Source organism: Chiloscyllium punctatum, chromosome 47 (assembly GCF_047496795.1).
Source record: "Chiloscyllium punctatum isolate Juve2018m chromosome 47, sChiPun1.3, whole genome shotgun sequence".
Lineage (NCBI taxonomy): Eukaryota > Metazoa > Chordata > Chondrichthyes > Orectolobiformes > Hemiscylliidae > Chiloscyllium > Chiloscyllium punctatum.
This window is the reverse complement of record NC_092785.1, coordinates 49,729,869-49,744,144: the sequence shown is the minus strand read 5'-3', so window position 1 is coordinate 49,744,144 and position 14,276 is coordinate 49,729,869. Positions and strand designations below refer to the sequence as shown.

General features: G+C 44.3%; 1 non-coding gene across 1 annotated transcript; it reads right to left on the bottom strand.

Moving 5' to 3' along the window:
• Window positions 1-9,874: 9,874 nt before the first annotated feature.
• Window positions 9,875-10,059, bottom strand: LOC140468704 (U2 spliceosomal RNA). The gene has a single exon (XR_011955809.1). It is a non-coding gene; the product is annotated as a U2 spliceosomal RNA (small nuclear RNA).
• Window positions 10,060-14,276: the final 4,217 nt, after the last annotated feature.

Genomic DNA, 14,276 nt, shown 5'->3' with positions numbered 1-14,276 from the left:
ATGTGGAAACCTCTACATCAGAGAGACGGCGCTCCAACGTGCGGATTGTTTCAGACAGCAACTCTGGGGCACCCACAACAACACAGCGCCTCACGGCCGAACACTTCAACTCTCCCACTCACTCCCCCAAGGGCATCCAAGTCCTGTGCCTCCTCCATCACCAAACCCTACCTACCAAACGCCTTGAGGAAGAAAAGCTCATCTTCCGCTTTGAAACCCTGCAACCACACAAAATCAATATGGAATTCACCAGTTTACCAATTTCCCTCTCGTCCACCTTATCCCAGTCCCAACCCTCCAACTCAGCACCGCCCTCTTGAACTGTCCATCTTCCTTCCCACCTATCTGCTCCACCCACCTCTCCGACCTATCACTTTCACCCCCAACTCCATCCATCTATCGCATTCCCAGCTATTTTCCCCCATCTCTACCCCCTATCATTTATCTCTCTGCCTCCTCGGCCCACAAGCCTCATTCCTGATGAAAGGCTTATGCCTGAAACATCGATTCTCCAGCTCCGCGGTTGCTGCCTGACCTGCTGTGCTGTTCCGGCACCACACTCTTGACATTGCCGCTGTCCAGTGCTCAGTAATTCAAGGGTTAAATATATCCATCATCCAGAGCACTGGATCAAACAACACCCGACATCAGTGAGGAGGATACTCTGGGGAAGTAAAGAATGAACTTCAAGAGAAGAATTTTTAAAAAATCTCCAAGGACAGCCCATGAAGAATGCTCGTGCTCCAGGACACTATGTCTTCTAAAAAATACTGAAAGAACTGCAGATGCTGGAAATTAGAAACAGAAACAGAAATTTCTGGAAAAGCTCAGCACATCTGGCTGCATCTATTGAGAAAAATGGCATTTAACCTTTCAGCTGTAGTTACTGGATCTGAAATGTTAGCTTTGATTTCTCTCCATAGATGCTGACAGACCTGCTGACCTTTTCCAGCAATATCTGTTTTTTGTTGTTATTATTGTTCACTCAATTTTCTGTACTGACTAACCTCTGGCACTATGACCCTCATGTTCACTGAATATTTCAGTCTTATCGGATACCATATGAAACTTGTTTGATATTTTCCTACCCAACGTCCAAAAAAAACATTTTCCCTCCAATGAACTATTTTGGAATTGAAGAAAAAGGTCGCTATTGCATCAGAGGGATTGAATCACAGTTTTACCGCCCTGATGAGGATAACACTGTGTCAGATATGTCACAGCCAGCAATATTGATGCAGCAACCCTGATATTTACAATGTGCTGTAGGCATGAACAGCTCAGTGTAGTCATTACTGCAAACAGTAATGAACATTCAAGTGTGAGCTGGCAATAATAATTCCCTTCAATACTAATTCACTCCCACCCCCAACGCAATTCCCATCCTTCAATAGCCACAAAACAGTCTGAGTTTACTCAGCATCTAAATGTGATCTCCAATAAACCACCGAACCTGTAAACCACAATCACTGTTTGGACAGACATCCCGTGTGACAGTCGGTGCAATGATGTCCTCGGCCGTGAGGCACAGAACATCACGCAAATCAGGATCAACAGACAGTACCACCCACATGTCTTTTTGACAATCAAAGTATTCAACAACACACATCATAATTCGTCTTCTTTCAGCAGTTTGCAACTGATGGACATGATTCAACTGATGGCCCCAGATATATTATACAACTCAGAGTCCCTGAGGCCTGGACATCAGGTCAACTGAAGTTCCCAACTGCAGGACTAACTATCAGTCCGTATGGCTGGATGTTCTTGATCCCGATTTGACCCTTGGAGCAACAAAATAATATCAAATATCCTAATTCACACATCAGTTACACCAAACCAACCTGTCTTTCATCAATGAAAAATCCTGTTGAACCATGCAATCTCCACCGTTCTGAGCCTTGTGGACCTGGTAGAAAAACAGAGATTTCACGAAGTTGACGGAGTACTGCACTCCATGGTGTAACAATATGGCGTCACATTGAATCGGTTTTTAAAAATTTCCAGAGGATTCACCTCTCAGTACCAACACAATAACAATAACAAGAATCAAAATAATAAGACTCAACCTTTTCAAGTTTCATAGCATCTTTCCGATAGGAAGATGATCGAAATTGCACGCAATATTCCAACAGTGGCCTAACTAATGTCCTGTATACCAGCAAAATGACCTCCCGACTCCTGTACTGACCAATACTGACCGACTCTGACCAATAAATGAAAGCATACCAAACGCCTTCTTCACTATCCTTCACTTTCAAGGAGCTATGAACCTGCACTCCAACGTCTCTTTCTTCAGCAACACTCCCTAGAACCTTACCATTAAGTGTGCAAGTCCTGCTAAGATTTGCTTTCCCAAAATGCAGCACCTCGCATTTATGTGAATTATATTCTGTCTGTCGCTTCTCAGCCTATTGGCCCACCTGGTCCAGATCCTGTTGTAATCTGAGATAAGCCTCTTCGCTGTCCACTACACCTCGAATTCTGGTGTCATCTGCAAACTTACTAAGTGTACCTCTTATGCTTGCATCCAGGTTTGAGTTTATAAATGACAACACCAGGAAATGACCATCAAGCGGAAGAAGTATCCATCTCCAATTGCCGTCCTGTGACATCTCTGAATGCATAACTATCAACAATTTGGACCTATCATTGTCAAGAAAATGAGTTGGTTCAGCCAAACAACTGCTGTAGTCATAGAGTTATGTCAGATAATCTGATAGTTGTGGTGATAAGCTCCCTGTCTGCCTATCCAAAACATGTCCACCACGCACAGAGCATAGCTCAAGGTGAGGTGAATGCTCTCCATGTATCCGCCTGGGGGCAGCTGAAATGCAGCACTGAGTGCAACATTCACAAAGCTCCACATTGTGCATGACAAACACACAATGAATCGGGTTGCTAAACATCACATTCAGTACTCACTCCATTCAACAATGACACGCATAACCAGCAACGAACACCACCTACAAGATGCGGACTAGGACCACAGCAACTCTCTTTCAACAGCACCTCACAAACATGACCAAAGGCAGCAGATGCATGGAACCACCATCACATGAAAGTTGTCTTTCAAGGACGATTTCATTATGACTTGTTAAGATATTACCATTCCTTCACTGTTACTGGGAAATCCAGGAAATGCAGACGCTCAATAAGGCAGATTTCAAAAATCATCACAAAGGTGATTAGAGCTGTGAAATGGCAATGAAAGCTCACATTCCATGTCAACATTTAAAAATGCCAGTATCCCACGAGGATATCTCTGAAACTGATGAGTGGTTCGTGTCGAAGGGAATGTTCTGGATGACAGCTAACATGAGAAAAGTCAAGGTCATTTCATACACGTACCACCCTCTGCGTGAAAATGTTGCCCCTTAGGTCTCATTTATATCTTTCCCCTCTCACCCTAAGCCTCTGCCCTCCAGTTCTGGAGTCCCCAACCACAGGGTTGATCCTTGGTGATGAGGTTCTGTCGAATTTAGGGTATCATTTATTCCAATGCATCAACCGTGTTATAGTTTATTTTTCTGAATCCAATGACGTTCCCAACTCTTGCTGGTCTCAAAACCTTTTGCTTCAGTTGTCTGTGCTGGGTAGTGATCGATGCTTTGGTGTTCCCTGCTCCAGATGCCTTCACTGAATTAAGTGTCGGATCTCTTGTCTTCAAATGTGGATCAATTTTGCGACTTTCAGAGTTGAGACAACACATTCTGAACAGGGATGTTCAAATGCCAGGGAGTGATCTAAGTAGGGAGCATCCTTCTGTACCGGGGAGCTGGAGGTGTATTGGGAAGCTCCATTTTATTTTTTTAGTTAAAGGGATGTGGGTGTCACTGCCTCGGTCAGCACTTACCACCCTTTCCAAATTGCCCAGAGACCAGGTAAGAGTCAACCAGGATATTTTAGATCTAGAGTCACATGTAGACCAGACCAGGTAAGAATGACTGTTTACCCTACATAAAGGACATTACTGAATGAGATAAGATTTCCTTTCCAACAACTGACAGCCGTTGTATTGCCTCACTTCAAAATTATAAGTCTACATTATTTTTGAATTGAAATTCCATTATTTGCTGTGGCAGGTATTGAAACCATTTCCCCAGAACGTTGTGTTAGTTCCTGAATTAATAGTCCAGTGATAAAATTATTAGGCCATCACTACCCCCCATCTTAAGAATTTTTATATGAATCCAGAGAGGTTGCTTTCGAATCCAAATAATAGTACACTGTTTGGGTCTTGGAGAACGAGCTGTGGTCTAATTCTTGTGAGGTCCTCGGAGAGTACTGATTGAATAATGGCGATTCCTTGCCCCAGTGTGTTCTCTGAATCTGCAGGAGGATCTCTATTCACAAGGAGAGGAGGTTTGTTTCAGTGAGAACTGTGGAATACAGTCTGGGTTCGGTGGTGGGGTGAGTGGTAGGGGCGTGGGGATTGGTCAGCTCTTACTAAATTCTGATTGTGGTGGGTATACAATCTGGGTCATGCTGGTTGGATTCACTGGTAAATATCTTCATAGCTCAGACTGCCAGGGTGTTCAGAGCATGGGATTCAATGCCGTATTACTTATTTATTCATATTTGGGAGGCCATCATTTCCTGATATTATACAGTGATTCAATGCCCTATACTGCCATTCATATCACATGGGATAAACAATTCTAGGGACAATCTCAACTGTGGAGGCTCAACAGAAATCTTGTCATCCATGTCTCTGTTAGGTGTATCCCATTCTTTGTTTTATTGATCCTGCATATCTTTGTGTTGATGTTCTGGTCTTACGGACAACTCCAGCCAGTCAGAGTAACATCTAAAGCTGCTGTAATCAACCCCTGTCAACCACAATAAAATGTTATGTACACAATTGTATTTCTGGGAGTAATCTGCTTCTCATTTTTTTCCCTATGCCTTTCAAAAGTGCAAATGATACAGTTCAGGAGTTCAAATTTTGTAAACTTCATGTGACATGGCACAACAATTATCTCTGCGTTAAAATTCATCACATACAGTCTGGGCTCAGGCACAGAAATATTTGATCAGTAACTTCAAGTTCCTTTTTTTTCACTTTCTCTCTCTTATAGTAAGTCTCGTGACGATTGTCTTCTTGACTCGGGGCAAAAGTGGTCTTTCTTCATGCAGAAATTTCGATCTGGTGGCCATGGCAACGTCTGATCTCCTGTTCATTGCATTTGAGGTCATAATTCTTCGATTTCCATTTTATTATTATCCACCATGTTTCCTGGACATCACTCCCGTTTGTTGCGTTCACTATTCCCTGAGCTGCTTGACCATTGATTGTTCTGTCTGGTTCACTGCCGCTTTTTCTTTTGATCGATTTGTCGCTATTTGTTTTCATCAGATGAAATCTCAGTATTGCATAGAGAAAACCGCAATGAGGGTTCTCGCAACAATCTGTATTTTCTTTTCTGTAAAAAATATTCGCAACTACTTTCGATATAAACCTGTAAAGATCATCAATGATGCTCCATCGTATTGTAAAACGAGGTTCAGTTATTATAATGGCCTTCAGTGGTCAAGTTTTAAATATTTTGAACAATTCTTAACACCCATGTTCCCATTCACTTTCATTCTCTTTCTCAATATTCTGACTGTCAGGCACATCTCTGAGGCTATGAGGGTAATGAAGGGACTGAGGGGTCAGAGAAACACAGCGAATGATCTAGAAATAGACAACAGACGGAATTCTGTAATTTTACTCTTTTCCATATCTGCCAGCTTCATATTTCTCTAGCTGATGTATTTTTATATATTTTTCTTGTCCGTCATTCCTTGCATAGTGCTGCTTTTCGTCTCTTTCTTCAAGCTGCCTTAATGCTACGGAACCTAAGTTGCTGCACAAATGCTTTTATTTATGTGGTGATTCAGAAAAACTTCAGAGACCAGTTAAAGTATGCTGTGAAATATCCAGCTATAAAAGTAATTAAATTGATGAATAAATCCAAGTAACAAAGTGCCAACGTGAGAAGCAGCAGATAATGGAACGTGAGGTCCACATGAGGATTGGACTGAAAGGAGAAGGAGGAGCAGCAACATGATAACACTCCTTTGCTAATGGGCAGGGAATAACTCCAGAATGAAAGAGACAGGCGGAGCGAAGCCAGTGTGAAGCGTTGTTAGCAAGGAGCAACTGTTCATAGAAAGTTGACCAACAGAAGCATAACCGAAAGAGAAGCTAGATATGCACAAATATATTTTTCCCTAGTAATCCGTTCTCAGTGAGGGAAGCGAGTACAAATATAAATGACCTGAAAGAGAGTATCAGCATTCACTGCACGACAGAGTGGCTAAAGCAACAAAAGTCCTCTGACCCACGCTTCCTCACTGAATTCTCTGATTCACTCATCGGAACCAAAGTTAAAAAATGGAAGATGTTTCCTGTAATAAAGATTAAAAGATATACTGTTTACAAATGTATTTCAGCAATACTTTACTTTTTCTGTTTCCATTCAGTTTCCCCGGCCTGATGTTGATACTACTCCATATCTTAATTTGTTTCTTTCCATGATTCAGTTGCTATGTTGGTGGGGAATACAAGGCCAAGTCACAGGGCTCAAAGGCAAGTGGGATGCGAACTTGGGAATGAAGTTGGATGTGGCAGGTGTGTGAACATCCTTACTGCTTCCATTAAAATCTTTAGTGTCTCTTAGTGACTCTGGAAGAACCCTGTTTCCATTGTGGCTTCATAAAAAAATGTGATAAACTCAAAAAGATATTTGCACCATCATGAAGGATTGTTTGCTTCTGCAAAACGGCTGCGAAATCCCTGCCTGCTTGAAACATTGTCACCACTGTACCCTTCTATTCCAGTGCCATATCAGCTGGATACCAAATTACAAAATCCATGTCTTTATTTTTGTTCAAATTTCTTCTATTCTCCAAGTTTGCATATCCCAACAAATCCCAATATTCCCTGGTTATCTGGTGACTACCAGATCCAACACAGATACATTGTCCTCCAAATTCTTGTTTGTCAATTCTCACTTGTAAATTCAAAATCTTCCATGTTCCTCCACTGAATTCTTTACTTTTTTGGACTGGTGTGAATCTTGTTTTATAAACTCTTTATCAAAGTGTTAGATATTGTCCTGTGCTGTCAAAGTTATCAGCGTGTGCAATGGTGAAATAAGTTACAGATCGCTTTGCAGTAAGTCAAATGAAATGTCAGATCAGAACTCCATAAACAATAGTAAGTCTAATGATTGGGAGTAGATTCAGATTAGTTTATGTTTTCGATGAGGTTGTTGCCCACCATTCCTGCAAATACATTTACCTCTGTCTTCATTTATTAAGCAACGGGAAGTTCCAGCTTGTTGATGGTCACTTGGTCCACATCCGTCCATTCCTTGCACATTCATCTGGTTATGGGCTAAAAGACTCTTAAATACACCTCTCATATCTGTCTCCATTAACTCCTTGATATTATGTTCCAGACGCCTACTATTCTCTGTGGAAAAACAACCTTGCCACACATCTCGTTCGAACTTTCCCACTTTCGTCTTAAATGCATGCTCCACAGTTTGTGACATTTCAATTCTGGGAAAGAGATTTTGACTGTCAACTCTATTTATGTGTCTCATAATTTTATACACTTCCACGGAGTCTCCCCTCAGCCTCCGCTGCTCTGAGGAAAACAACATGAGTTCTTCCAGAGTCTCTTCATAGGTCATACCATCTAATACAACAAGCATGCTGGTAAAACTCTTCTGCACCCTCCACATCCTCCCTGTAATGTGGCGACCAGAATTCAACACAACACTCTAAGTGAAGCCGAACTGAAATCTGATAAATCTGCAACATGACATCCTAACTCTTCTTTCTCCCCTGCACTTTGTGTCGAGTCCATGAGCTTCTATATTTTCCCACACAGCTCTATCCTTTACAAACCTTACCTCACAACGTTACCCGTCTCCAAGCCCCAGCCCTATAGTGTCGCCGTGCCAACCATCACATGGCAACCACCACACCAAAACCAGGACAGTGAAGGTGACTCGAACTACCACAGTAACCCACATCCTAGTCTCCCTCCGCCTCTAATATGGTGCCTTTCCCATCCCTTCCACAATGCCTGTCTACAAGCAGGCTGCCCCCATTGCCGAGAACTGACTTCCCCAGTAACACAGCTACTGCAGGGGCCCCCGAATCTCTCCTTGAGAATGTCATGGAACTGATCCACAAATGACAGGAACGGACAGTGACAGCATGGATTGGTGAACGGAAATGCAAGATTGAAACATCTACTGGAGCATTCCGGGAATGTTATGAGTAGTTTGTGTTGCCAACTCTCTTGACTGCAGTGACACAGATGCCCTGATCCTGATTGTCCCAAAAAATGTCAATGTGCGTGGACATGCTGTTCCAGGATCTCCGGACTGAATCCTACCTTTCTTGCCCTGACTGAGAACTGGTTCCCTGAGGCTTTGAGACGTGACCATTTGGATAAAGCACATGCAGTGTTTTTGCTGCTTTAGCTGCTGTTCCAAGTGCCTGACAAATCAGCCCCTTGACTGGTCACCGCTAACAACAACGATAAGGTGCCTGTCTTATGTCTGCGACAAAAAAACAGGCAAGACAGGAACACTGTGAAACATGAGGTTCTGATCGAGGCATCAAAGTGTAAAAAAACAAAGGTCAGACAGAGATGCTGTGCCAGTCTCCGAGCAGGACGTGTCTCAGGCGCTGTAGAGTTTGTAGTGTTCTTCGAGTAATAATGTACTTTTGGACTGGTAATTATACATCTTGATGCACTGTATTTTTCGCCAGCTCTGCAAGTATCTGTTGGACTGATTAATTTGAGAATCGGCTCTCAGAGTAATATGCCTCTGACTTGTTCATTCGTGATACCACACACAATTGTGTCTTACATCAGTGAATATGCAATCTGATTGCACTGACAGGCCTTTGAACTGAGAAAATAAAGCCGTCACAAACACACCTATTGATTCTGATTGTTCTTGCACGCTGATGAAAAACATTCTTAACGATTTACAAGGATGTTCCCTTGCTTCAGGGCAAGGCTGAATATGCTGGGGCTCTTTTCCCTGGAGCTTCGGAGGCTGAGGGTTGACCGTATAGAGATTTAGAAAATCATGAGGGGCATGGATAGGGTAAACAGAAAAGGTATTTTCCCTGTGGTGGGTTGTACAGAACGAGAGGTCATCGGTTTAGGGTGAGAGAGGAAAAAGTTAAAGGAACCTCAGGGGCAATGTTTTCATGCAGAAGATGGTGTCTATGCGGAATGAGCTGCCAGAGGAAGTGGTGGAGGCTGGTACAATTACAACATTTTAAAGACATCTGGTTGAGTATATGAAGAGTTTAGAGGGATATGGGCCAAGTGCTGTCAAATAGGACGACAAAATTGGTTCGAAAATCTGGTCAGCACGGACGAGTTGTACTGTATATCTCTGTGAGTCGATGTGCTTTAAAAACATCAGATCTTTTCCTGCTTCACAGCTTTCTCAAAATCTCTCGTTCAATAAATCTGAGTCATCATCGTCATCATCAAAATCCAAACTGTTGATTACTTCAATAGTTTCATCTTCTCCATTTTGTGTTCTGAAATGCCATTTGACATTACTGGTGGGCAACTTTGTTTTACTTCTGCTGTTCGGAGTTGGGAGTTGGTGGGAACGGGCGGCATGCACCAGGGATGAAGTGTTAACATTGAGAGTAAGTGCTGAACATGCAGAAAGTAACAGGTGAATAGCAACCGAGAACAAATTGATTTGCACGAATTCGAGTCTGACTTGACCAAAAGGTTATCAGTACGCTTTCTTACACACAGACTCGGTAGATGAGAAATAAAGCTAACACACAAAAAAGTGAACTAATGAAGCTGCTTTTTGGATTCTTTTATGAGGGGTGCACGATTCTCAGAAACACTGCAATACAAGGACGATCTGCGAAGTTGGTTGAGCAAACTCATAATCCAAATTCTTCCTGCAAAATTCAAAATAATATTTAGTCCCTAATTCATGGATGGATCAGATATTAAAGCTGACAAATACAGACATGATCTCTGCTAAAACATCGAGAAGTGATCCTGGTGTTATTATCATGATTAGAGTGTTGCAGGAAAAGCAGAGCAGGTCAGACAGCATCCAAGGAGCAGGTAAATCGACTTTTTGGGCAAAAGCCCTTTATCAGTGAAGACGCTGGGAGCCTCGTGGATGAGGAGATAAATGGGATAGTGTGGGGGTAGGTTGAAGGTAGCTGAACTGCAATAAATGTGTCGAGGTGGGGGTAAAGGTAATAAGTCGGAGAGAAGAGTGGAGCAGATAGGTGGGAAGGAAGATTGACAGGTGGTACAGGTCATGAAGGTGGTGCTGAGCTGGGAGGTTGGAACTGGGATAAAGTGGGGGTGTAGGAGAAGTGAAGAAGCTGGTGAAATCCACATTGATGCCATTGGGTTGAAGTGTCCCAAGACGGTAGATGAGGCGTTTTTCCTTCAGGTGTTGGGTGGTGAGAAGGGGCGATGGAGGATGCCCAGGACATGCATGTCCTTGGCAGAGTAGAAGCGCGAATTGAAAGCTTCAGCCATGGAGCAGTAAGTTTGATTGGTGTGGGTGTCCCGGAGATGTTGTCTGAAGTGCTCTGTGAGAAGGTGTCCGGTCTTCCCAATGTAGAGGAGACTGAAACGGAAGCAACAGATACAATAAATGACATTGGTGGATGTGCAGGTGAAGCTTTGACGGATGTGGAAGGCACCATTCGGGCCTTGGACGGAGTTGAGCAAGGACGTGTGGGCGCAGGTTTTGCAATTCCTCAGCCGACTTTTCCTCAGCTCCACTTGTCTAAGTGATGATGCTAACTGAGCATGCACATCCCCGAAAGCTTTCTTGTAAACCTGATTCAACTTGTCTCGACAGTCTCCACAATCCTTCCGATCGTGTGGTTTCCAGAACAGGAATCAATGCTCCAGCTGAACCTGAACTGGTGCATTATAAAAAACACAACATCATATCATTGCTCTCACAGTCTCTGTCACTGTGAACAAGGACCAGGAGACAATGTTCTTTATGAGATGTTCTCTCAGCCTATCCTGCCAACATCATGTACATTTACATCCTGCTCCTGTTAAACCCCTGTTTGATTTGGAGCCAAATTGTTGATTTACTCTTCTTCTGCCCGAAATATCACCTCACACCTCTCCACATTGGACTTCAACTGCATCCATCCATCTTCCACACCAAAGTACCAATAACTTTCTGACATTCAACACTATGCTGCTAACAGCTCTTAGCTTCCCTTTTTTACTGTCAACGACATAGTTCGACATTGTTCCTGCATACTAGGAAACAATGAACATCGAGAATACCAAGCACTCCCACATTTACCCAACATCTCTGGCCTTTGTTCAGTGTGTTGTGTGTGTGCCAAGTATCCATTTTCATACCCAAACTCCTGTATAATCACAGCAAATCTTCCTCACTGTCCTATTCCAATCACCTGGCAATTAAAGGGAACGTATCTTTTGTCCACCTTTTTTACTGCACCGTCACATTAACTTTCTGATCATTGTGTACTGGGTCCTGTCATTGCCAAAGGATGGCAATGTTTCATAATTTCTTACCATTTTAAACATAAGCATTCAGACTTTATCTTTCCTTCCGACAATCGTGAATCACATTTCACCACATCGTGTCTGAATGGATAAATTTAAATTATTTTTCCAGTGAAATGTTCAGAGAACTTATTACCACAGTTAGGAAGTTTTGGTCACGTGGAATTCAGGGAAGGCTTGCCATTTGGATGTAAAATTGGCTTGAAATTAGGAGACAGAAGGTGGAGGATGATGTTTGGTTTTCGGACTGGAGGCCTGTGACCACAGGTGAGCTGCAAGGATTGGCGCTGGTTCTGGATTAGTGGTGCTGGAAGAGAGCAGCTGTTCAGGCAGCATCCGAGGAGCAGTAAAATCGACGTTTCGGGCAAAAGCCCTTCATCAGGAATAAAGGCTGAGAGCCTGAAGCGTGGAGAGATAAGCCAGAGGAGGGTGGAGGTGGGGAGAAAGTCGCAAAGAGTACAATAGGTGAGTGGGGGAGGGGATGAAGCTGATAGGTCGGGGGTGGGGGAGGGTGGAGTGGATAGGTGGAAAAGAAGATAGGCAGGTAGGACAAGTCATGGGGACAGAGTTGAGCTGGACGTTTGGAACTAGGGTGAGGTGGGGGAAGGAGAAATGAGGAAACTGTTGAAGTCCACCTTGATGCCCTGGGGTTGAAGTGTTCCGAGGTAAAAGATGAGGAGTTCTTCCTCCAGGCATCTGGTAGTGAGGGAGCGGCGGTGAAGGAAGCCCAGGACCTCCATGTCCTCAGCAGAATGGGAGGGGGGGGTTCAAAATGTTGGGCCACAGGGCGATGTGGTTGATTGGTGCAAGTGTCCCGGAGATGTTCCATAAAGCGCTCTGCCAGGAGGTGTCCAGTCTCCCCAATGTAGAGGAGACCGCATTGGGAGCAACGGATTCAATAAATGATATTTGTGGATATGCAGGTAAAACTTTGATGGATCTGGAAGGCTCCTTTCAGGCCTTGGACGGAGGTGAAGGAGGAGGTGTAGGCGCAGGTTTTGCTGTTCCTGCAGTGGCAGGGGAAGGTGCTAGAATGGGAGGGTGGGTTGCAGGGGGGCGTGGACCTGACCGGGTAGTCACGGAGGGAACAGTCTTTGCGGAAGGTGGAAAGGGGTGTGTAGGGAAATATATCTCTGGTGATTGGGTCTTTTAGGAGGTGGCGGAAATGTCAGTGGATGATTTGGTTTATGTGAAGATTGGTAGGGTGGAAGGTGAGCTTGTTATGGTTGTAGGGTGTCCTTGTTATGGTTGGAAGGGTGGGGTCTGAACGCGGAGGTGCGGGATGTGGATGAGATGCGTTGGAGGGCATCTTTAACCACGTGGGAAGGGAATTGCGGTCTCGAAAGAAGGAGGCCATCTGTTGTGTTCTGTGTTGGAACTAGTCCTCCTGGGAGCAGATACGGCGGAGGTATTGGGAATACGGGATGACATTTTAGCAGGATGTAGGGTGAGAAGAGGTGTAATCCAGGTAGCTGTGGGAGTCGGTGGGTTTGTAAAAAGTGTCAGTGTCAAGTCGGTCGTCATTAATGGAGATGGTGAGGTCCAGGAAGGGGAGCCAGGTGTCAGAGATGATCCAGGTAAAATTAAATTCAGGGTGGAATGTGTTGGTGAAGTTGATGAATTGCTCAATCTCCTCGCGGGAGCCTGAGGTGGCGCCAATGCAGTCATCAATGTAGCGGAGGAAGAGGTGGGGATTGGTGACGGTGTAATTATGGAAGATCGACTGTTCTACGTAGCCAACAACGTGACAGGCATAGCTGGGGCCCATACGTGCACCCATGGCTACCCTTTTGGTCTGGAGGAAGTAGAAGGATTCGAAGGAGAAATTGTTAAATGTGAGGACCAGTTCGGTCAAACGAATGAGACTGTCGGTGGAAGGGTAATGTTGGAGTCGTCGGGAGAGGAAGAAACGGAGGGCTTGGAGGCCCTGTTCATGGCGGATGGAGGTGTAGAGGGACTGGATGTCCATGATGAAGATGAGGCATTAGGGACCGGGGAATAGGAAGTCTTGGAGGAGGTGGAGGGCGTGGGTGGTGTCTTGAACGTATGTGGGGAGTTCCTGGTGAGTCCGTCATGAGGTCAAACAATCTTCAGCTGCTTCATCAATGACCTACCCTCTGTCATAAAGTCAGAAGTGGGAATGTTCGCCGATGATTGCACAATGTTCAGCACCATTCACAACTCCACAGATACTGAAGCAATTTGTGCTCAAATGCAACAAGACCTGGACAATATCCAGGCTGATGTCGACAAGTGGCAAGTAACCTTCACGCCACGCAAATGCCAGGCAATGACCATCACCAATAAGAGATACTCTCACCACTGCCCATGACATTGAATTTTATTATCATCACGGGATCCCCCACTGTCAACATTCTTGGGGCTACCATTGACCAGACCACAACTGAATTCACCACATAAACACAGTGGTTACAAGAGCAGGTCAGAGACAATGGATACTGTGCCGACTAACTCACCTCCTGGCACCCCAAAGTCTATCCACCTTTGATAATGCACAAGCCAGGAGTATAATGGAATACGCCCCAATTGCTTGGATGGGTGCACCTCCAACAACACTCAGGAAGCTTGACAAATCCAGGACAAAGCAACCGGCTTGATTGGCACCACAGCAGCCAGGGAAAACGTTCCAGCATTTCCAGCCACTCCTTGTAACTTAAACTGTCTATTCCTGGTG